Source organism: Hemiscyllium ocellatum, unplaced genomic scaffold, assembly GCF_020745735.1.
Source record: "Hemiscyllium ocellatum isolate sHemOce1 unplaced genomic scaffold, sHemOce1.pat.X.cur. scaffold_1696_pat_ctg1, whole genome shotgun sequence".
Lineage (NCBI taxonomy): Eukaryota > Metazoa > Chordata > Chondrichthyes > Orectolobiformes > Hemiscylliidae > Hemiscyllium > Hemiscyllium ocellatum.
In genome coordinates this window covers 36,716-60,925 of record NW_026867851.1, presented here as the reverse complement: position 1 = coordinate 60,925, position 24,210 = coordinate 36,716, and the positions used below count along the sequence as shown (strand labels likewise).

Here is a 24,210-nt window from a genome sequence, read left to right as displayed (position 1 = left end):
CTTGACTGCGATCTGCAGCAGAGCTCTGACCATGTGCTCCAAACTTGTTCATAAAAACCCGAGAGTGAGGGGGGCAAGCCATTCACCCCAGCAAGTCCACACTCAGCCTCTGATGAGCATCCCATCCAGGCCCAACCACTATCCTCTCAGCCTGCATTCCCCAAAGCCAATCCAGCGAACCTGCACATCTTTGGGCTGTGGGAGGAAAGCAAAGCACCCGCAGTAGCCCATGGAAAGAAGGTGCAAACTCGACACAAACAGAAAGCCAAGGGAGGAATCAAAGTCAGGTCCCCGATGCTGCGAGGCAGCAGTGCTACCCACTGAGCCACCATGCCATCCCCAGGAGATTCTCAGCAGGTTTTCAGCCATTGTGTCTGTGCTGTCTGTTTCAGGGAATTCAGCTTTGATCCTGCAGATCCCCAAAAGGGCTGCATAAGGCGACAGGGAACACCACATCCCATCAACTGAATGCAGATAAGCAGTTGTTGGCAAAGCAGATTAAGGACAGACAAGGAAGAGTCAGACACCCCAGATGGGACTTGAAGCCAGAACCCCTGGCTTAGGAAGCCAGCGCCTTATCCATTAGGCCACTGGAGCTGCACAATTTCACGCAGCATGGCAGACTTTAAATACTGCGCCCTGACCTCTCATTGTGTGTTTTTGTGGATTTTCTCCTCTCAATGCACTGTGAGGATCCAAGATGGTGGTGATCTCGGACGATGGTGTTGCAGAGCTCGGCACCACAGCACAAGCGCCCAATCCGTTCCATCGCGATATCCTAGGAGTCTGAAAATGTTGTGGAGTCCCAGGACATTGTGAAAAATCAACTTTCCTGCGTTTCCTTCGTCCAGAGATGTTGAAGACGGATGGGGCAGTGTCCGAGGCCAGGCCCCCGGCCCAGCCTGCAGGATCCTTGGGCTCGATTGCCTACCAGGCCCTGGCCAAATCTCGCGCGATCTTGGTTAAGCAGATAGAGGAGAAGCTGGCCCCGATCTCTATCGTGCTGCAGAAGCATGAACAGCAGCTGGGAGACCTGGAAAAGAGGACGGATGAGGTTGGACACAGAGGCACAGCGGTGGAAGCTGATACCGCTTCCTCTAAGGATAGGATCCAAGCATCGGAGGCTGAGGGCTGACCATACAGAGGTTTATAAAATCATGAGGAACATGAATAGGGTAAACAGCCAAGGTCTTTTCCCTGGGGTGTGGGAGTCCAGAACTAGAGGGCTTAGGTTTAGGGTGAGAGGGAAAAGATATAAAAGAGACCAAAGGGACAACATTTTCAGGCAGAAGGTGGTGTGTGTGTGTGGAATGAGCTGCCAGAGGAAGTGGTCGAGGCTGGTACAATTACATCATTTCAAAGGCATCTGGATGGGTATACGTATAGGAAGAGTTTGGAGGGAGATGGGCCGGGTGCTGGCAGGTGGGACTAGATTGGGTCGGGATATCTGTTCGACCGAGGGTGTGTTTGTGTGCTGTACATCTCTATGACTCGATGACTGGAAGTGTCAGTCTGAGTCAATCCGTTGTCTAGCTACGGGCAAGGTGACTCCATTGGATGATGTGAACCCAGCTGATGACTCCTTTGGCCAAAGCTAGAGAACATTCTGGAAGATCAGGGAAAAGAAGGATATGAACACACATCTGGATGCCAGTCCCTTAGCGAAGCCTTGACTGCGATCTGCAGCAGAGCTCTGACCATGTGCTCCAAACTTGTTCATAAAAACCCGAGAGTGAGGGGGGCAAGCCATTCACCCCAGCAAGTCCACACTCAGCCTCTGATGAGCATCCCATCCAGGCCCAACCACTATCCTCTCAGCCTGCATTCCCCAAAGCCAATCCAGCGAACCTGCACATCTTTGGGCTGTGGGAGGAAAGCAAAGCACCCGCAGTAGCCCATGGAGAGAAGGTGCAAACTCGACACAAACAGAAAGCCAAGGGAGGAATCAAAGTCAGGTCCCCGATGCTGCGAGGCAGCAGTGCTACCCACTGAGCCACCATGCCAGCCCCAGGAGATTCTCAGCAGGTTTTCAGCCATTGTGTCTGTGCTGTCTGTTTCAGGGAATTCAGCTTTAATCCTGCAGATCCCCAAAAGAGCTGCGTAAGGCGACACCTCACCCTATCAACTGAATGCAGATAAGCAGTTGTTGGCAAAGCAGATTAAGGACAAACAAGGAAGAGTCAGACACCCCAGATGGGATTTGAACCCAGAACCCCTGGCTTAGGAGGCCAGTGCCTTATCCATTAGGCCACTGGAGCTGCACAGTTCCATGCAGCATGGCAGACTTTAAATACTGCGCCCTGACCTCTCATTGTGTGTTTTTGTGGATTTTCTCCTCTCAATGCACTGTGAGGATCCAAGATGGTGGTGATCTCGGACGATGGTGTTGCAGAGCTCGGCACCACAGCACAAGCGCCCAATCCGTTCCATCGCGATATCCTAGGAGTCTGAAAATGTTGTGGAGTCCCAGGACATTGTGAAAAATCAACTTTCCTGCGTTTCCTTCGTCCAGAGATGTTGAAGACGGATGGGGCAGTGTCCGAGGCCAGGCCCCCGGCCCAGCCTGCAGGATCCTTGGGCTCGATTGCCTACCAGGCCCTGGCCAAATCTCGCGCGATCTTGGTTAAGCAGATAGAGGAGAAGCTGGCCCCGATCTCTATCGTGCTGCAGAAGCATGAACAGCAGCTGGGAGACCTGGAAAAGAGGACGGATGAGGTTGGACACAGAGGCACAGCGGTGGAAGCTGATACCGCTTCCTCTAAGGATAGGATCCAAGCATCGGAGGCTGAGGGCTGACCATACAGAGGTTTATAAAATCATGAGGAACATGAATAGGGTAAACAGCCAAGGTCTTTTCCCTGGGGTGTGGGAGTCCAGAACTAGAGGGCTTAGGTTTAGGGTGAGAGGGAAAAGATATAAAAGAGACCAAAGGGACAACATTTTCAGGCAGAAGGTGGTGTGTGTGTGTGGAATGAGCTGCCAGAGGAAGTGGTCGAGGCTGGTACAATTACATCATTTCAAAGGCATCTGGATGGGTATACGTATAGGAAGAGTTTGGAGGGAGATGGGCCGGGTGCTGGCAGGTGGGACTAGATTGGGTCGGGATATCTGTTCGACCGAGGGTGTGTTTGTGTGCTGTACATCTCTATGACTCGATGACTGGAAGTGTCAGTCTGAGTCAATCCGTTGTCTAGCTACGGGCAAGGTGACTCCATTGGATGGTGTGAACCCAGCTGATGACCCCTTTGGCCAAAGCTAGAGAGCATTCTGGAAGATCAGGGAAAAGAAGGATATGAACACACACCTGGATGCCAGTCCCTTAGCGAAGCCTTGACTGCGATCTGCAGCAGAGCTCTGACCATGTGCTCCAAACTTGTTCATAAAAGCCCGAGAGTGAGGGGGGCAAGCCATTCACCCCAGCAAGTCCACACTCAGCCTCTGATGAGCATCCCATCCAGGCCCAACCACTATCCTCTCAGCCTGCATTCCCCAAAGCCAATCCAGCGAACTTGCACATCTTTGGGCTGTGGGAGGAAAGCAAAGCACCCGCAGTAGCCCATGGAGAGAAGGTGCAAACTCGACACAAACAGAAAGCCAAGGGAGGAATCAAAGTCAGGTCCCCGATGCTGCGAGGCAGCAGTGCAATCCACTGAGCCACCATGCCAGCCCCAGGAGATTCTCAGCAGGTTTTCAGCCATTGTGTCTGTGCTGTCTGTTTCAGGGAATTCAGCTTTAATCCTGCAGATCCCCAAAAGAGCTGCGTAAGGCGACAGGGAACACCTCACCCTATCAACTGAATGCAGATAAGCAGTTGTTGGCAAAGCAGATTAAGGACAGACAAGGAAGAGTCAGACACACCAGATGGGATTTGAACCCAGAACCCCTGGCTTAGGAGCCAGTGCCTTATCCATTAGGCCACTGGAGCTGCACAGTTCCATGCAGCATGGCAGACTTTAAATACTGCGCCCTGACCTCTCATTGTGTGTTTTTGTGGATTTTCTCCTCTCAATGCACTGTGAGGATCCAAGATGGTGGTGATCTCGGACGATGGTGTTGCAGAGCTCGGCACCACAGCACAAGCGCCCAATCCGTTCCATCGCGATATCCTAGGAGTCTGAAAATGTTGTGGAGTCCCAGGACATTGTGAAAAATCAACTTTCCTGCGTTTCCTTCGTCCAGAGATGTTGAAGACGGATGGGGCAGTGTCCGAGGCCAGGCCCCCGGCCCAGCCTGCAGGATCCTTGGGCTCGATTGCCTACCAGGCCCTGGCCAAATCTCGCGCGATCTTGGTTAAGCAGATAGAGGAGAAGCTGGCCCCGATCTCTATCGTGCTGCAGAAGCATGAACAGCAGCTGGGAGACCTGGAAAAGAGGACGGATGAGGTTGGACACAGAGGCACAGCGGTGGAAGCTGATACCGCTTCCTCTAAGGATAGGATCCAAGCATCGGAGGCTGAGGGCTGACCATACAGAGGTTTATAAAATCATGAGGAACATGAATAGGGTAAACAGCCAAGGTCTTTTCCCTGGGGTGTGGGAGTCCAGAACTAGAGGGCTTAGGTTTAGGGTGAGAGGGAAAAGATATAAAAGAGACCAAAGGGACAACATTTTCAGGCAGAAGGTGGTGTGTGTGTGTGGAATGAGCTGCCAGAGGAAGTGGTCGAGGCTGGTACAATTACATCATTTCAAAGGCATCTGGATGGGTATACGTATAGGAAGAGTTTGGAGGGAGATGGGCCGGGTGCTGGCAGGTGGGACTAGATTGGGTCGGGATATCTGTTCGACCGAGGGTGTGTTTGTGTGCTGTACATCTCTATGACTCGATGACTGGAAGTGTCAGTCTGAGTCAATCCGTTGTCTAGCTACGGGCAAGGTGACTCCATTGGATGATGTGAACCCAGCTGATGACTCCTTTGGCCAAAGCTAGAGAACATTCTGGAAGATCAGGGAAAAGAAGGATATGAACACACACCTGGATGCCAGTCCCTTAGCGAAGCCTTGACTGCGATCTGCAGCAGAGCTCTGACCATGTGCTCCAAACTTGTTGATAAAAGCCCGAGAGTGAGGGGGGCAAGCCATTCACCCCAGCAAGTCCACACTCAGCCTCTGATGAGCATCCCATCCAGGCCCAACCACTATCCTCTCAGCCTGCATTCCCCAAAGCCAATCCAGCGAACCTGCACATCTTTGGGCTGTGGGAGGAAAGCAAAGCACCCGCAGTAGCCCATGGAGAGAAGGTGCAAACTCTACACAAACAGAAAGCCAAGGGAGGAATCAAAGTCAGGTCCCCGATGCTGCGAGGCAGCAGTGCTACCCACTGAGCCACCATGCCAGCCCCAGGAGATTCTCAGCAGGTTTTCAGCCATTGTGTCTGTGCTGTCTGTTTCAGGGAATTCAGCTTTAATCCTGCAGATCCCCAAAAGAGCTGCGTAAGGCGACAGGGAACACCTCACCCTATCAACTGAATGCAGATAAGCAGTTGTTGGCAAAGCAGATTAAGGACAGACAAGGAAGAGTCAGACGCCCCAGGAGGGATTTGAACCCAGAACCCCTGGCTTAGGAGGCCAGTGCCTTATCTATTAGGCCACTGGAGCTGCACAGTTACATGCAGCATGGCGGACTTTAAATACTGCGCCCTGACCTCTCATTGTGTGTTTTTGTGGATTTTCTCCTCTCAATGCACTGTGAGGATCCAAGATGGTGGTGATCTCGGACGATGGTGTTGCAGAGCTCGGCACCACAGCACAAGCGCCCAATCCGTTCCATCGCGATATCCTAGGAGTCTGAAAATGTTGTGGAGTCCCAGGACATTGTGAAAAATCAACTTTCCTGCGTTTCCTTCGTCCAGAGATGTTGAAGACGGATGGGGCAGTGTCCGAGGCCAGGCCCCCGGCCCAGCCTGCAGGATCCTTGGGCTCGATTGCCTACCAGGCTGTCACGGGATCCATTACTTCTTCATGAAAAGACTCGATTCCTCTGTGGAATTTTACCTGATTATATTATATTGTATAAGATTAAGCTTAACAGCAATGATGCTATTAACTCGTTAAGTGTCATGGGATCTGTCTACTTCTTCATGAAAAGACTCAATTCTTCTGTGGAATTTTACCTGATTATATTAGATTGTAGCAACAATGATACTATTAACTCTTTATTGTATTTTAGCCTAGCAACAATTAAGTATAACTATGACTATGTGGCAACTGCTCTCTACCAGCTACTTATCAGCTACTTATTGTTTTCTCAGCTAATTAAGTGTTTAACGCGACCTTTAAACAATGCTGACCGAGGCACAGTTTGAGATTCCAGTTCTTTAAACAAATGATGTAATTGCTTAACTTAGACTGTAAGGGATATAAAAGCAGAGCTAAAACAGACAGAACTCACTCTTGTCTTGAAACACAGACAATGAGTCACCCAACCATCCTCTGAACCACCAGGCTTGCAGAAAAGACACATTTGTGCAAAATACGGACCGATCGGATGAAACATACGGACGGCTAAGAGCTTGCTGAAATACGCCTGCCTAAAAGATTCTCGGTTGAGGCACTGCATTCTAGCCTGAAGAAGATACAATCTGAACCAACCAGCTGATACACGCTAGTCTATGAAGATCCCATTTGGGACACTCAGGTATTAAGCTCTGCTTTTATCCTAGGTATCTTTTAAGAACATTCAAAAAGGCTGTAACGATTGTGATTAACTGAAAACATCTGATTGTGAGTATTCAACTTATTATATTGATAAATTTCTATTATATTTTACACCACACACTTCGTATTCGCCGAACCTTTATTTGATAAGATATGTTTACCTTTGTGTTGGTATGTTAAGTCTAGAACTTAGCTGAGAAGGCATTAGGATTGACTTAAAGTGAATCCCTCTCACTCCTAGGTGAAAGGATAAACTGAAGGGACCTAGAGACCTGCGATAAACCCAGCCGAGTTTGTAGCTATCAGGACCATACAGTCAATAGGGACCACTGGTAAACTTGACAGGTAACGGCCTCAGGTATATGCCCGAGGTACTGTAGTTTAATCCGGTAGTAACCCATACCTATTGAGGATATCCACCTGAATAACATAACAATTGGCGCCCAACGTGGGGCTCGAGAGATTGCACTATCTTGAACCTCACGGCGTAAATATTATCTTTGTCACCAAATAAACTCCTTCTGTAGGGATATAGCGAATAGTACAAAAAATAAAAGCCCCTCAAAAAGAAAAAGAAAATGGCCAATATACCTGCCTGTTATTTTAGAAATGATTGGGCAGAAATAGTCGCAGCAGGAAACGACAATATAGTCTCCCCACCTAACCTAAGAGGTCAGGAGGTAAGACTGAGGGCAGATGAGTCAGTCCTAGAAGGACTAAACAGACTCAATGGAGAACCTATAGCAGCAAGACTCCGATACAGGTTCAGAATAGAATATGTAGATGGAACTCACCATCACTATGATGGATGCATTCCAGCAGATGGAACTGGAAACCCCCTAGAACCAGCCCACCAGCATACCGCTGGCGTTCTACCAGCTCAACATACGGTAACAGTAATTAGAAGAGAAACAGACCTAAGGGGAAGAGAAGTACCGCTAGTACCAGGCATGTCAGAACATGCCTGGGCAGAAGATATAGCTCAGCAAATTATAGTGGCAGCAGACAGAGTGCTCCAAATACCCCAACTAAATAGAGTAGCAGCACAAGTCCTAGTGGCGCAACATGCTGTAGAAAAAGCCCGATGGCTAATCAATAATCCCAGGCCCGGACAAGCCGGACAAGCACCACAACCGGTAGCAGCCCGCCGTGTGTACGGTGATCCCTCACTGAAGAATTTTAAAATCTGCTTCCTAGACTTTCCCTCAGATGACAGAGCAGCAATAAAATATATAATTCAACATTTCGAAAAACTAAAAGCCTTCTTGGAAGGACTAACCCCCCAAGAAAATTCAGATTTATTTAAAGCCCTGGATTGTCCTGCTTTAGATCAGGAACCGCACACCACCATAAATCTAGTTACCATACTCCATGAAGCCCACAACCGGGTATATGGAACCCAAAGAGCAGAAGCAGCCAACAAGATATTCAAAACACTCCTGGAATCAGGGAGAACAATGCTCCAGGTAGCACAATCCGCTGAAGATCTAGAAATAAACTATGTCCAAGTCAGGTCGCAATTATTCAGACAATTCCAGAATGAAGGCCATGCAAACAGGCTCAGGGAAGCCACAAACAGAGCACTAGGACAGGGACAAAACCCATGGCAAGTATTCAGACAAGAATTAATCAACTTAGGAGAAGTCCTCAATCTATCCCTAGATAGAATAGGAAAACAAAATCCCCACGGACCTCAACCAGAAGCCAAGGAAAGGAAATCAGAAAAACCTAAATCAGAAACCCAGAAATCCAAGGCGCAAGGACGCCAACAAAACCAAAGAAAACCATGGACATACCGACCCCAATATGAACCATTGGTTCAGGTAGTGGAAAAAGTCCAACCCAGAAACCAGGGACCTCCCCGACAGCAGCTACCTCCTAGACCAATTCCAGGAGTAAGCCCAAACTATTTAGGGAGAAACCCCATTCCGAATTATCAAGACCCAAGAGCTAGAGGGGGATACCAACCTCCACTACAGCCAGCCCAGCAACCACAACAACCTCGGGAATATAGGCCACCCCAACAAAATTTTAGACCTAGGCCTCCAAATGGACAAGTTCAACAAGAACGATACAACCTGAGACCCAGAAACAGTCAGGGACAAGCAATAACCTCTGGATCAGCCAGAGTGCAAACACAAGGGGACGAAAGGAATACAGAAGGGCAAAGAATCCACCAGACAGGGATGGTGAGAAAACCCAGACAGACAGCAGCAGAACCATGCTACCCTCAAGAACAAGGAAAAATAGAGGGGTATAAACCCCACAGACAGCAATGGCTCACAATAATGCTAGACACAGGGGCAGAAATGTCATTAATGGACAAAAGTTTGGCAGAAAAACTAAACATACCAAAAGTAGGAACAGAACCTTATCAGGGCATAGGAGCACCTGTAAAATGGGCAGATGTAGGAAAAATCAAATTAATCCTAAAAAATGGAAAACAAATAGAGACTAAAGCTCTAATTATAGAAGGTCTAAAAGACCAGGGAGAACCAGTAATATTAGGATGGGAAGACATTAAAGGACACAAACTACTAGAACAAACAGAAGACAAAAGAACAGAAGACTTAAAAGAAATTTTAGATAAAGAAAGCAACCCCAAAATCAGAGCAAAAATAAAACACCTAGTGCAAACTCACTGGGAAATCTGGCAAAAAGACTCATACCATTGCGGTAATCTAAACATTGATCCCACTCCCACAGGAATGGGACACTTCAAAATCAAAAAGAAGTATGGCATCAACAAACCAGAGATAGCTAGGGAAATCCAAAAAGTCATAGAAAGACTTGAGGAACAGGGAGTCCTAATAGAAAAAGGATCCCCATACAATACACCCATAATTGGAATACCAAAGCCTGATAAGCCAGGAAAGTACAGACTTGTCTGTGACTACCGAGACTTGAATTCAGGATCAGTGCCCTTCTCGTCATACTTTAAAGGAGCTCAGACTACATTGAATACCTTAAGAAGGGAGAAATATAAAACTACCCTAGACTTATCAAATGGATTTTGGAGTCATCCAATCCCAAAAGAAGAGTGGCCATATACAGCCATAACAGACACCCTAGGGAGACAATTAGTTTGGACCAGACTCCCTCAGGGATACCTAAACAGCCCAGTAATATTTTCTGCAGAAGTCAGAAAAACAGTACAAAACTTAGCTCCGCCAGGACAAATAGAATGCTATGTAGATGATATTTATATCACTCATGGTGACCTAGAAGAACATTTTGCCTGCCTACATAGAATAATGGAACACCTGTACCATAAGGGATATATAATTGGACTAGCAAAATCCCAGATCGCCAGAGAAAATGTAAAATACTTAGGAGTGGAACTAACCAATGAAGGAAAAGGACAAACTGAAGAATACAGTGAAAAAATAGCTGATATTCAACCTCCTACCAAAATTAAAGAATTACAAGCAATATTAGGCCTATGTAACTATGCCAGAGACTTTGTCCCAGGATATGCAGAAATATCTAAACCCCTGTACAAAAAACTAACCGAGAAAGTATTCTCATGGACTGAAGAAGATCAAAATAACCTAAATGAACTAATCAACCAATTAAATAAAGCAGAAAACATGGGAAAGCATGAACCAGGGAAAGACATTACACTAGAAGTAATTATAGGGCAAGAAAGTGCCACCGTAAGAGTAACCAGTCAAGGACAGAACAAACCCTTCCAATATATCTCTTTAAACTTTACAGAAACAGAGAGGAAATACCCAAAAATAGAAAAAACATGGGTAGCCATAACTAGAGCAGTGGAACCCATCAGAAAAATCCAAGGGGAAGGAAAGATAATTATCCTCACGGAATTGGCAGAATTACAATCCAAACAACAAAAAATAGAAAGGAGCCAAAGGGTCCACTCGGCCAGGTATGAAAAATGGGATATCCTACTAGCTGACCCCACTATAGAAATACAGCCCCTTACAGGAAAAACAGATACTTGGTGGACACCGAAATATAAACTAGCTGCTACTGAAGAAAAAACTGAATTCAATCCAGATATGTACATCTATACAGATGGTAGTGCCCAAAGAGGCCTGGATAAACAAGGTAAAGAAGAAAAATTAACAGGAATAGGAATAGTAATTGGCACAAAACTAAACAATGAGTTCCAAGAAGAAAAGGTCTTAGAAATAAAAGGACCACTGGGAGGTTCAGCCCAGAAAACAGAAGTAAAGGCGTTAGAATTAGCCTTAAAAGAAGCAAGCCAATTTCCTGCAGAACTCCAAATTCTCGTTTGTACAGATAGCTTTTATGCCAGTAGAGGCTATAACGAGGAACTAGATAAATGGAGTGAAAAAGGATTCCATGATTGTAGGAATCACCCCATACAATATAGACAAATATGGGAAGAAATAGCTAGATTAAAAGAAAACCTCCCAAATGTAAAAGTAATACATGTCAGAGGACACCAGAAAGAAGGTGAACACAAAAAAGGAAATGATCTAGCTGACCGAGCAGCCAAAGCCGCAAGTTTGGGAAAAGAATATAAAATAAGAGTAATAACTAGGCAAATGCAAAAAGAGAATCAGGACAAAGAATTGGAAGACTTACTTCAGGGCAAGGAAGTAAAAGGATACCCTAAAAATCAGGACTACTGGGAAGAATCTGATGGGGTAGTCAAAACCAAATTTAAAGATCAAACCACAGAACAGGCTAAGATAATACCCCCTAGAAAAGGGAGAAGAGAACTTATCAAGACGGCCCACGAAGGCTTAGGGGCCGTGCATCCAGGAATAAAAACCACTCAGTCACACCTAAAGCAGAAATACTGGTGGCCTGGGATGAATGCAGAAGTTAAAAGATATTGTAATGAATGCAAAACTTGCCTAAAATATAATATCAAGGGAGGAACTAAAAAAGAATCGAAAATTATTCAGTCACAAAATATGGAGCCCGGGGATAAATGGATAATGGATTTTATCGGCCCATTGCCGACCTCTCACGGGAAAAAGCCATTTAAAAGACCGAATATATATTGCCTAGTATGTATTGATGAATGTACCGGATTCACCACCCTGATCCCAACAAAGAGTTGTAGGACACAAGATGCTATAGAAGCTAGTGAGTTGATTCTGGTCGCTAACGGGCCTCCCAGAGTAATTCATACAGACCAAGGACCTGGCTTTAAAAACCAGGACTTTAACATGTGGTGTACCGCTCATGGGATACAGCTTGAGTTTAGCACACCTTACCATCCTGAATCGGCAGGAAAGGTAGAACGGAGAAACCAAGATGTCAAACTAGCCTTGGCAAAATTATTGTGCACTCGCGGTGGTAGTTGGAGTCAATGGTTGAAGGAGGTGCAGCTGGCCATCAATAACACACCCATAGATCTCTTAGGAGCAGAGAACCATATAACTCCGCACTATTTGAGATATGGAGTACAAATGAATACAGAAAATAAGCCTGAAATAGAAACCCAAACTAAACTTAAAAAAGAATGGATAGATCTCCTAAAAACTAAAAAAGAAGAATTAAGACAACAAAGGGAACAGAAAATTCAAGAAGACAGAAAATTTTGGCAACCTAAAGTAGGAGATTGGGTACAAGAGAAAAAACAAAATAAATCAGGAAGAGCCTTTAAAGCCCGCTATCATTTGCCTCAACAGATAATCCAAGTAGGAAATAGGACAGTGACAGTCGGGAAGGAAGGTAAAGAAAGGACTTTATCTGTAGATAATATAAGACCAGTTAACAAAGACTAAGAACATGGCAGATTGGATGGCTGTATATTTAGGAGAAGAAGAGAAACACAGGGAACAAATGGAGGGATTTTTAACCTCCAAGAGAGATGTAAACAGCAGAAATGAAAAAAAATTGGAAACAAATATTTAAAGAAAAAAAAACAAAAACAGAACAATATGGAGTTAGGACAATTAGGGAAAGGCAAAAGGATACCAAAAGTAAAAAACCCTCCTAAACTTAAATAAAAAAAAACCAAGAAAGAAGAGACTAAGACGATTAAACAAAAGAAACTCACGGCAGAACGCTGCTCTAAGTGTAATATAGTTCAACACACCCTACTATTTATAGTATTAGCCTTTCTAACTATAGGATGGATACTTCAGGCAGTAATAAAGCGCAGCCTGGAATGTAACACAGGTAATAACCCCGACAGCAACAGTAACTCGACAAATTCAGCAGGAATGCCTCTAATAATAGGAGGATTAACCCTATCCAACATGGCCCTAGTAATGTTAGGACTAATTACGATAAATGTTGCGCAAGCTCAAAAATATGAAACTTGGACAGATCCAAGACCCTCAGCAGAAATAATAGGAGAAGAAATTATAGGACACACATACACCTTAGACATAATAGTCTTAAAACAGGAGCTTGTGAATGAAAACCAAGAACAAGATCAAAGAATAGATAATCTTATACAAAATTGGATAGACGAATTACTATCCTATAGTATACAAAATGTTACAACAAATGAAGAAACCTCAGAGAGAGATAGATGGCTCTACTGTTTATACAAAACGTATAACCGTTCAGACTATCAGATCCAGGATCAAAAAACCACTATAACTGCTCCTATCCTATTATTATAAAAATAACACCCATATAATTGGATGCACCGATAAAGCCACACAATGTTATAGCCCATCAGGATACAATACCGCTCTCCTCCAAAACTGCCCAAATGATAATAGAGCAAAAAGAAATGAAACCCATGGACCATGGTCCTGCAAAATTCCCAACTCAGGAAAAGTAGTATATATAGAACACGGTAGATTTAAATGTGGATACACTTATGAAGTTCCTTAGGATAATTACTATGAAAATAATACCAAACAGTATAACACTGAGGCAGAAAACCCAGATGGAAATCAAACATCTAAATGGAAATCAGTATATCAAGACTGGAAAAAATTAAAATACTTCTTAAAAGACCCACAAAGACAGGGAACTGAAATAAAAGTAGAAAATACAACTCTGTACTGCTACCATTGGGGCAGGATGTACTGCTACAAAACAAAGCAGAATGCCACCTTTTGGGAACAATCTTCTCCTGATAGATGGCTGGTGATAACCACAAATCAAAAAAAGCAGTAACAGCAACGATAATGATAATAATAATAATAATAATAGACAACAACAGGCAGAAGCATATATTAAGGATTTATTCAAAAATCAGAAAATACAATGGGAAAACTCAAAAAACCTAATAATAGAAGTGATAACAATCAAAAAAGACCAAGCCTGGCAAATTGCCTTTAATGACCTTAGAAATCAATTAAATGTAATAACTAGACGATGGTTGCATAACACCGTAAGAACAGAAAACAGGACAATAGCTGATTTAACCTCAAGGGTATACAGATCCCACGTGGAAAACAAAGATCAACAACTAAAGATCTCACTAGTAGAGATCAAATCCATCCTCACAAACGAAAATTACGAAACTAAAATAAAACAACCAATTTGGCAAAGCCTAAAAAATGGGTGGCTGAAAAAGGAAAAATGTATTCAAATTAACAATCAGCCTCAACTGATCGAATTCTCTAATTTAATCCTATTAAAACCCTGTGATAATAACACGGTTCAATATGTTAAAAAAAAGATTGCCAGATAGAGTACTTCCCATCTGGAAATACCTGGCTAACAAACCAGTCAGGAGAATTTAATGTTACGACAGGACATGTCGGATGTAATGGCAAAATTATGAGACAAAACAGAGAAACTTATAAGAACCCGGCAGAAAAAAATTAATCTAAAAATAGAAAAACCCAAACCTGACCTAGAACATTTTGAAAGAATGCTAACCATCTATTCAGAAAAGCAATGGATGGAGATAACCTTCTCGGGCCCAACGGATGACGAGAAGCTAAAGACCCTCCAGAACCTAATATCAAAAGAAAGGAAGGCTGACCAAAAAACTCTACAGGAAGAGATAAAAATATGTGTAGAAGAATCAAGAAAAAATTGGTATGATAACTTGCATATTAATGCAGGGACTATGTCAGTATTACAAACTACTGCAAACATTTGGGTGCAAATCTATGATTGGATTTATTGGATTCTATCATGGCTTGGCCTAGAATAACATATACCGCTCTTAGTGGGACTTATCCTACTCTGGGTGTTTGTGGTCGTAATTTGGCCATTTCTCAAGCCATTAAATCAAGGGATTGATTTCAGAACGAAAATAAACCACATTCTGCTTCCTCGACCGGCAAGCATGGATGAAACCACAACCAAATACCAAGAAGTCCTAGACTTCCTGGGAAAACAAAACCAAGACTTACTTGGGACTCTGAACTATTGTGAAGGAACGGGAATTCCTCGAACCAATGTGGTATTTTCTCCCACATGAAAGAACAATTTAGCCCTGTAGTCATGCCCGTAAGTCTATGGGACGCCTACTGCCACCACCTACCCATTATAGGAGGAAACATTCTGAAAGGACTCCAGCTCCTTTGGGGCTTGGTAGAATATAAATGGGTCCATTTGACCCTAGGTATAGGACTAATTCTCACAATTATGATTGGCTTTGAATTTAAACGAAGAAAATTTGAAATTACTAAGGGAGAATGGGGATCGTTTTTAACACTGATCTCCTCAACCATAATCATATCTTTTAATTACGAACCAGAATGGGCCATTTCTTGTGCTACCATTCACTTGATTCTAAAGACATTAATTGTCTGTCATTCGGTCTTAACACAGACCTCAAACCAGGATAAACCTTCGTTTGTCCAAACCAAAAACCAAACCAAACCTTTGAAACACAGACGCGACCCGTCTTTGGGTGACGCTAAATCAGAAAAACAAAATAAGTCCAAGCAGCTACCACCTTGGAAGAAACCAAAACCACAGAGAACCTGCGTACCAAAATGGAACCAAAAACTTACATTACTGGAACTCAACAAACCCTCTGCATCTATGCGAAAAAAAAACAACCTCAATATTCCTTTATCAATATCCAAAAATTAAAGAATGGGTAACTAGAAAGAAGGAAACCAACACCACACGGAATACGGATGGTGGACTGAGCCAAGAACAGTTCTAAAAGAACACAACATTGGACAATGTTTAAATTGTAATGGACGTAAAAAGGCACAGAGACTAATATGCACATTTTGCTCAATGCTATTCGAAGAATTGAATATGAACATATTACTTTCTGTATGCAAACCAACAAAGATGTTGCCAGACCCAGATTTGATCAAAGGGGAACGCATTCGACAAACACCCCTTTCAAAAGAATATATGGTACAGTATGACCGTAGAAGAGGCCATAACCTGGCTGAACACTTAATGATACTCTCCAAAGGAAAATATACCTTCGTGGACTGTCTGAACTATGTTGCAAAACTACAAAAGCGGAATGAAGAAAACCTAACTGACCTAAACATGCTCCGATCCAACATAAAACAAGACGTGTTTAATTACGTAACCAGAGAAGCCAACAGACCGTTACCTCATCCACAAATCGATATGATAACCGAATGGTCAAAATGGACATGGTCACCTAAAGCCATAGAAACGGTGGTAACTTATACATCACCGACCCATGATTGGAAATGGACGGAAAGAGAATATAAGAACCCACCTGGATACAATGACTGCCTCCTGAGGGAACTCCGGAGAAAACACAAAATATCCCCCTACATGGCATGCGAAAGAGACCGCAAACAGGATCTCAAAGACTACCATGAGTACAAAATGAGGATTCTGAATGAAAGACCAAAACGGATGGTCCAACAAACTTCATGGTACAGTTGGAAACACGATGGCTGTCAAGGCCCCGAACCAAAACCAACATGGAAACCAGAGGTCCGGCTCTTTGACCACCAACATGATTGGAAACGAAATCCACTGATGAAATTCGTCGGAACCCCAACAACTGAATCTGATCATGAAACCCGCCATGGGAAGTCTGACTCAGAATGATTTCGCATAATTAAATGAAATGTATGCGTTGATTTAATGTTGCCTTTTCCGCTTTACTCACAATAGCTCTCATAATAAGAGCGTCAACTGCAACAAACTACACCGCTGATGAATAAAGTGAAGATAATAATAATGGAGCGCAGAAAAACGAAAAACTCCTGATACATGCTGCTATTGGTACAACAATCATTGTAGAACTCTGTTCAGCTATCATTTGAACTTTTTAAAGACACATGGGGAAATCTCGCTTTTCAAGAGGGGGATGTCACGGGATCCATTACTTCTTCATGAAAAGACTCGATTCCTCTGTGGAATTTTACCTGATTATATTATATTGTATAAGATTAAGCTTAACAGCAATGATGCTATTAACTCGTTAAGTGTCATGGGATCTGTCTACTTCTTCATGAAAAGACTCAATTCTTCTGTGGAATTTTACCTGATTATATTAGATTGTAGCAACAATGATACTATTAACTCTTTATTGTATTTTAGCCTAGCAACAATTAAGTATAACTATGACTATGTGGCAACTGCTCTCTACCAGCTACTTATCAGCTACTTATTGTTTTCTCAGCTAATTAAGTGTTTAACGCGACCTTTAAACAATGCTGACCGAGGCACAGTTTGAGATTCCAGTTCTTTAAACAAATGATGTAATTGCTTAACTTAGACTGTAAGGGATATAAAAGCAGAGCTAAAACAGACAGAACTCACTCTTGTCTTGAAACACAGACAATGAGTCACCCAACCATCCTCTGAACCACCAGGCTTGCAGAAAAGACACATTTGTGCAAAATACGGACCGATCGGATGAAACATACGGACGGCTAAGAGCTTGCTGAAATACGCCTGCCTAAAAGATTCTCGGTTGAGGCACTGCATTCTAGCCTGAAGAAGATACAATCTGAACCAACCAGCTGATACACGCTAGTCTATGAAGATCCCATTTGGGACACTCAGGTATTAAGCTCTGCTTTTATCCTAGGTATCTTTTAAGAACATTCAAAAAGGCTGTAACGATTGTGATTAACTGAAAACATCTGATTGTGAGTATTCAACTTATTATATTGATAAATTTCTATTATATTTTACACCACACACTTCGTATTCGCCGAACCTTTATTTGATAAGATATGTTTACCTTTGTGTTGGTATGTTAAGTCTAGAACTTAGCTGAGAAGGCATTAGGATTGACTTAAAGTGAATCCCTCTCACTCCTAGGTGAAAGGATAAACTGAAGGGACCTAGAGACCTGCGATAAACCCAGCCGAGTTTGTAGCTATCAGGACCATACAGTCAATAGGGACCACTGGTAAACTTGACAGGTAACGGCCTCAGGTATATGCCCGAGGTACTGTAGTTTAATCCGGTAGTAACCCATACCTATTGAGGATATCCACCTGAATAACATAACAAGGCCCTGGCCAAATCTCGCGCGATCTTGGTTAAGCAGATAGAGGAGAAGCTGGCCCCGATCTCTATCGTGCTGCAGAAGCATGAACAGCAGCTGGGAGACCTGGAAAAGAGGACGGATGAGGTTGGACACAGAGGCACAGCGGTGGAAGCTGATACCGCTTCCTCTAAGGATAGGATCCAAGCATCGGAGGCTGAGGGCTGACCATACAGAGGTTTATAAAATCATGAGGAACATGAATAGGGTAAACAGCCAAGGTCTTTTCCCTGGGGTGTGGGAGTCCAGAACTAGAGGGCTTAGGTTTAGGGTGAGAGGGAAAAGATATAAAAGAGACCAAAGGGACAACATTTTCAGGCAGAAGGTGGTGTGTGTGTGTGGAATGAGCTGCCAGAGGAAGTGGTCGAGGCTGGTACAATTACATCATTTCAAAGGCATCTGGATGGGTATACGTATAGGAAGTGTTTGGAGGGAGATGGGCCGGGTGCTGGCAGGTGGGACTAGATTGGGTCGGGATATCTGTTCGACCGAGGGTGTGTTTGTGTGCTGTACATCTCTATGACTCGATGACTGGAAGTGTCAGTCTGAGTCAATCCGTTGTCTAGCTACGGGCAAGGTGACTCCATTGGATGATGTGAACCCAGCTGATGACCCCTTTGGCCAAAGCTAGAGAACATTCTGGAAGATCAGGGAAAAGAAGGATATGAACACACACCTGGATGCCAGTCCCTTAGCGAAGCCTTGACTGCGATCTGCAGCAGAGCTCTGACCATGTGCTCCAAACTTGTTGATAAAAGCCCGAGAGTGAGGGGGGCAAGCCATTCACCCCAGCAAGTCCACACTCAGCCTCTGATGAGCATCCCATCCAGGCCCAACCACTATCCTCTCAGCCTGCATTCCCCAAAGCCAATCCAGCGAACCTGCACATCTTTGGGCTGTGGGAGGAAAGCAAAGCACCCGCAGTAGCCCATGGAGAGAAGGTGCAAACTCGACACAAACAGAAAGCCAAGGGAGGAATCAAAGTCAGGTCCCCGATGCTGCGAGGCAGCAGTGCTACCCACTGAGCCACCATGCCATCTCCAGGAGATTCTCAGCAGGTTTTCAGCCATTGTGTCTGTGCTGTCTGTTTCAGGGAATTCAGCTTTAATCCTGCAGATCCCCAAAAGGGCTGCATAAGGCGACAGGGAACACCCCATCCCATCAACTGAATGCAGATAAGCAGTTGTTGGCAAAGCAGATTAAGGACAGACAAGGAAGAGTCAGACACCCCAGATAGGATTTGAACCCACAACCCCTGGCTAAGGAGGCCAGTGCCTTATCCATTAGGCCACTGGAGCTGCACAGTTCCACGCAGCATGGCAGACTTTAAATACTGCGCCCTGACCTCTCATTGTGTGTTTTTGTGGATTTTCTCCTCTCAATGCACTGTGAGGATCCAAGATGGTGGTGATCTCGGACGATGGTGTTGCAGAGCTCGGCACCACAGCACAAGCGCCCAATCCGTTCCATCGCGATATCCTAGGAGTCTGAAAATGTTGTGGAGTCCCAGGACATTGTGAAAAATCAACTTTCCTGCGTTTCCTTCGTCCAGAGATGTTGAAGACGGATGGGGCAGTGTCCGAGGCCAGGCCCCCGGCCCAGCCTGCAGGATCCTTGGGCTCGATTGCCTACCAGGCCCTGGCCAAATCTCGCGCGATCTTGGTTAAGCAGATAGAGGAGAAGCTGGCCCCGATCTCTATCGTGCTGCAGAAGCATGAACAGCAGCTGGGAGACCTGGAAAAGAGGACGGATGAGGTTGGACACAGAGGCACAGCGGTGGAAGCTGATACCGCTTCCTCTAAGGATAGGATCCAAGCATCGGAGGCTGAGGGCTGACCATACAGAGGTTTATAAAATCATGAGGAACATGAATAGGGTAAACAGCCAAGGTCTTTTCCCTGGGGTGTGGGAGTCCAGAACTAGAGGGCTTAGGTTTAGGGTGAGTGGGAAAAGATATAAAAGAGACCAAAGGGACAACATTTTCAGGCAGAAGGTGGTGTGTGTGTGTGGAATGAGCTGCCAGAGGAAGTGGTCGAGGCTGGTACAATTACATCATTTCAAAGGCATCTGGATGGGTATACGTCTAGGAAGTGTTTGGAGGGAGATGGGCCGGGTGCTGGCAGGTGGGACTAGATTGGGTCGGGATATCTGTTCGACCGAGGGTGTGTTTGTGTGCTGTACATCTCTATGACTCGATGACTGGAAGTGTCAGTCTGAGTCAATCCGTTGTCTAGCTACGGGCAAGGTGACTCCATTGGATGATGTGAACCCAGCTGATGACCCCTTTGGCCAAAGCTAGAGAACATTCTGGAAGATCAGGGAAAAGAAGGATATGAACACACACCTGGATGCCAGTCCCTTAGCGAAGCCTTGACTGCGATCTGCAGCAGAGCTCTGACCATGTGCTCCAAACTTGTTCATAAAAACCCGAGAGTGAGGGGGGCAAGCCATTCACCCCAGCAAGTCCACACTCAGCCTCTGATGAGCATCCCATCCAGGCCCAACCACTATCCTCTCAGCCTGCATTCCCCAAAGCCAATCCAGCGAACTTGCACATCTTTGGGCTGTGGGAGGAAAGCAAAGCACCCGCAGTAGCCCATGGAGAGAAGGTGCAAACTCGACACAAACAGAAAGCCAAGGGAGGAATCAAAGTCAGGTCCCCGATGCTGCGAGGCAGCAGTGCTACCCACTGAGCCACCATGCCAGCCCCAGGAGATTCTCAGCAGGTTTTCAGCCATTGTGTCTGTGCTGTCTGTTTCAGGGAATTCAGCTTTGATCCTGCAGATCCCCAAAAGGGCTGCATAAGGCGACAGGGAACACCCCACCCATCAACTGAATGCAGATAAGCAGTTGTTGGCAAAGCAGATTAAGGACAGACAAGGAAGAGTCAGACACCCCAGATGGGATTTGAACCCACAACCCCTGGCTTAGGAGGCCAGTGCCTTATCCATTAGGCCACTGGAGCTGCACAGTTCCATGCAGCATGGCAGACTTTAAATACTGCGCCCTGACCTCTCATTGTGTGTTTTTGTGGATTTTCTCCTCTCAATGCACTGTGAGGATCCAAGATGGTGGTGATCTCGGACGATGGTGTTGCAGAGCTCGGCACCACAGCACAAGCGCCCAATCCGTTCCATCGCGATATCCTAGGAGTCTGAAAATGTTGTGGAGTCCCAGGACATTGTGAAAAATCAACTTTCCTGCGTTTCCTTCGTCCAGAGATGTTGAAGACGGATGGGGCAGTGTCCGAGGCCAGGCCCCCGGCCCAGCCTGCAGGATCCTTGGGCTCGATTGCCTACCAGGCCCTGGCCAAATCTCGCGCGATCTTGGTTAAGCAGATAGAGGAGAAGCTGGCCCCGATCTCTATCGTGCTGCAGAAGCATGAACAGCAGCTGGGAGACCTGGAAAAGAGGACGGATGAGGTTGGACACAGAGGCACAGCGGTGGAAGCTGATACCGCTTCCTCTAAGGATAGGATCCAAGCATCGGAGGCTGAGGGCTGACCATACAGAGGTTTATAAAATCATGAGGAACATGAATAGGGTAAACAGCCAAGGTCTTTTCCCTGGTGTGTGGGAGTCCAGAACTAGAGGGCTTAGGTTTAGGGTGAGAGGGAAAAGATATAAAAGAGACCAAAGGGACAACATTTTCAGGCAGAAGGTGGTGTGTGTGTGTGGAATGAGCTGCCAGAGGAAGTGGTCGAGGCTGGTACAATTACATCATTTCAAAGGCATCTGGATGGGTATACGTATAGGAAGTGTTTGGAGGGAGATGGGCCGGGTGCTGGCAGGTGGGACTAGATTGGGTCGGGATATCTGTTCGACCGAGGGTGTGTTTGTGTGCTGTACATCTCTATGACTCGATGACTGGAAGTGTCAGTCTGAGTCAATCCGTTGTCTAGCTACGGGCAAGGTGAGTCCATTGGATGGTGTGAACCCAGCTGATGACCCCTTTGGCCAAAGCTAGAGAACATTCTGGAAGATCAGGGAAAAGAAGGATATGAACACACACCTGGATACCAGTCCCTTAGCGAAGCCTTGACTGCGATCTGCAGCAGAGCTCTGACCATGTGCTCCAAACTTGTTCATAAAAGCCCGAGAGTGAGGGGGGCAAGCCATTCACCCCAGCAAGTCCACACTCAGCCTCTGATGAGCATCCCATCCAGGCCCAACCACTATCCTCTCAGCCTGCATTCCCCAAAGCCAATCCAGCGAACCTGCACATCTTTGGGCTGTGGGAGGAAAGCAAAGCACCCGCAGTAGCCCATGGAGAGAAGGTGCAAACTCGACACAAACAGAAAGCCAAGGGAGGAATCAAAGTCAGGTCCCCGATGCTGCGAGGCAGCAGTGCTACCCACTGAGCCACCATGCCAGCCCCAGGAGATTCTCAGCAGGTTTTCAGCCATTGTGTCTGTGCTGTCTGTTTCAGGGAATTCAGCTTTGATCCTGCAGATCCCCAAAAGGGCTGCATAAGCCGACAGGGAACACCCCATCCCATCAACTGAATGCAGATAAGCAGTTGTTGGCGAAGCAGATTAAGAGCAGACAAGGAAGAGTCAGACACCCCAGATGGGACTTGAACCCAGAACCCCTGGCTTAGGAAGCCAGTGCCTTATCCATTAGGCCACTGGAGCTGCACAGTTCCATGCAGCATGGCAGACTTTAAATACTGCGCCCTGACCTCTCATTGTGTGTTTTTGTGGATTTTCTCCTCTCAATGCACTGTGAGGATCCAAGATGGTGGTGATCTCGGACGATGGTGTTGCAGAGCTCGGCACCACAGCACAAGCGCCCAATCCGTTCCATCGCGATATCCTAGGAGTCTGAAAATGTTGTGGAGTCCCAGGACATTGTGAAAAATCAACTTTCCTGCGTTTCCTTCGTCCAGAGATGTTGAAGACGGATGGGGCAGTGTCCGAGGCCAGGCCCCCGGCCCAGCCTGCAGGATCCTTGGGCTCGATTGCCTACCAGGCCCTGGCCAAATCTCGCGCGATCTTGGTTAAGCAGATAGAGGAGAAGCTGGCCCCGATCTCTATCGTGCTGCAGAAGCATGAACAGCAGCTGGGAGACCTGGAAAAGAGGACGGATGAGGTTGGACACAGAGGCACAGCGGTGGAAGCTGATACCGCTTCCTCTAAGGATAAGATCCAAGCATCGGAGGCTGAGGGCTGACCATACAGAGGTTTATAAAATCATGAGGAACATGAATAGGGTAAACAGCCAAGGTCTTTTCCCTGGGTGTGGGAGTCCAGAACTAGAGGGCTTAGGTTTAGGGTGAGAGGGAAAAGATATAAAAGAGACCAAAGGGACAACATTTTCAGGCAGAAGGTGGTGTGTGTGTGTGTGGAATGAGCTGCCAGAGGAAGTGGTCGAGGCTGGTACAATTACATCATTTCAAAGGCATCTGGATGGGTATACGTATAGGAAGTGTTTGGAGGGAGATGGGCCGGGTGCTGGCAGGTGGGACTAGATTGGGTCGGGATATCTGTTCGACCGAGGGTGTGTTTGTGTGCTGTACATCTCTATGACTCGATGACTGGAAGTGTCAGTCTGAGTCAATCCGTTGTCTAGCTACGGGCAAGGTGACTCCATTGGATGATGTGAACCCAGCTGATGACCCCTTTGGCCAAAGCTAGAGAACATTCTGGAAGATCAGGGAAAAGAAGGATATGAACACACACCTGGATGCCAGTCCCTTAGCGAAGCCTTGACTGCGATCTGCAGCAGAGCTCTGACCATGTGCTCCAAACTTGTTCATAAAACCCGAGAGTGAGGGGGGCAAGCCATTCACCCCAGCAAGTCCACACTCAGCCTCTGATGAGCATCCCATCCAGGCCCAACCACTATCCTCTCAGCCTGCATTCCCCAAAGCCAATCCAGCGAACCTGCACATCTTTGGGCTGTGGGAGGAAAGCAAAGCACCCGCAGTACCCCATGGAGAGAAGGTGCAGACTCGACACAAACAGAAAGCCAAGGGAGGAATCAAAGTCAGGTCCCCGATGCTGCGAGGCAGCAGTGCTACCCACTGAGCCACCATGCCAGCCCCAGGAGATTCTCAGCAGGTTTTCAGCCATTGTGTCTGTGCTGTCTGTTTCAGGGAATTCAGCTTTAATCCTGCAGATCCCCAAAAGGGCTGCATAAGGAGACAGGGAACACCCCACCCATCAACTGAATGCAGATAA

The 24,210-nt window shown here is 45.9% G+C and overlaps 2 non-coding genes across 2 annotated transcripts; both read right to left on the bottom strand.

Annotated features, from left to right (window-relative positions):
* Positions 1-2,185: 2,185 nt before the first annotated feature.
* Positions 2,186-2,258, bottom strand: trnar-ccu (transfer RNA arginine (anticodon CCU)). The gene has a single exon. It is a non-coding gene; the product is annotated as a tRNA-Arg (tRNA).
* Positions 2,259-20,921: 18,663 nt separating this feature from the next.
* Positions 20,922-20,994, bottom strand: trnar-ccu (transfer RNA arginine (anticodon CCU)). The gene has a single exon. It is a non-coding gene; the product is annotated as a tRNA-Arg (tRNA).
* Between the last annotated feature and the right edge of the window lie 3,216 nt (positions 20,995-24,210).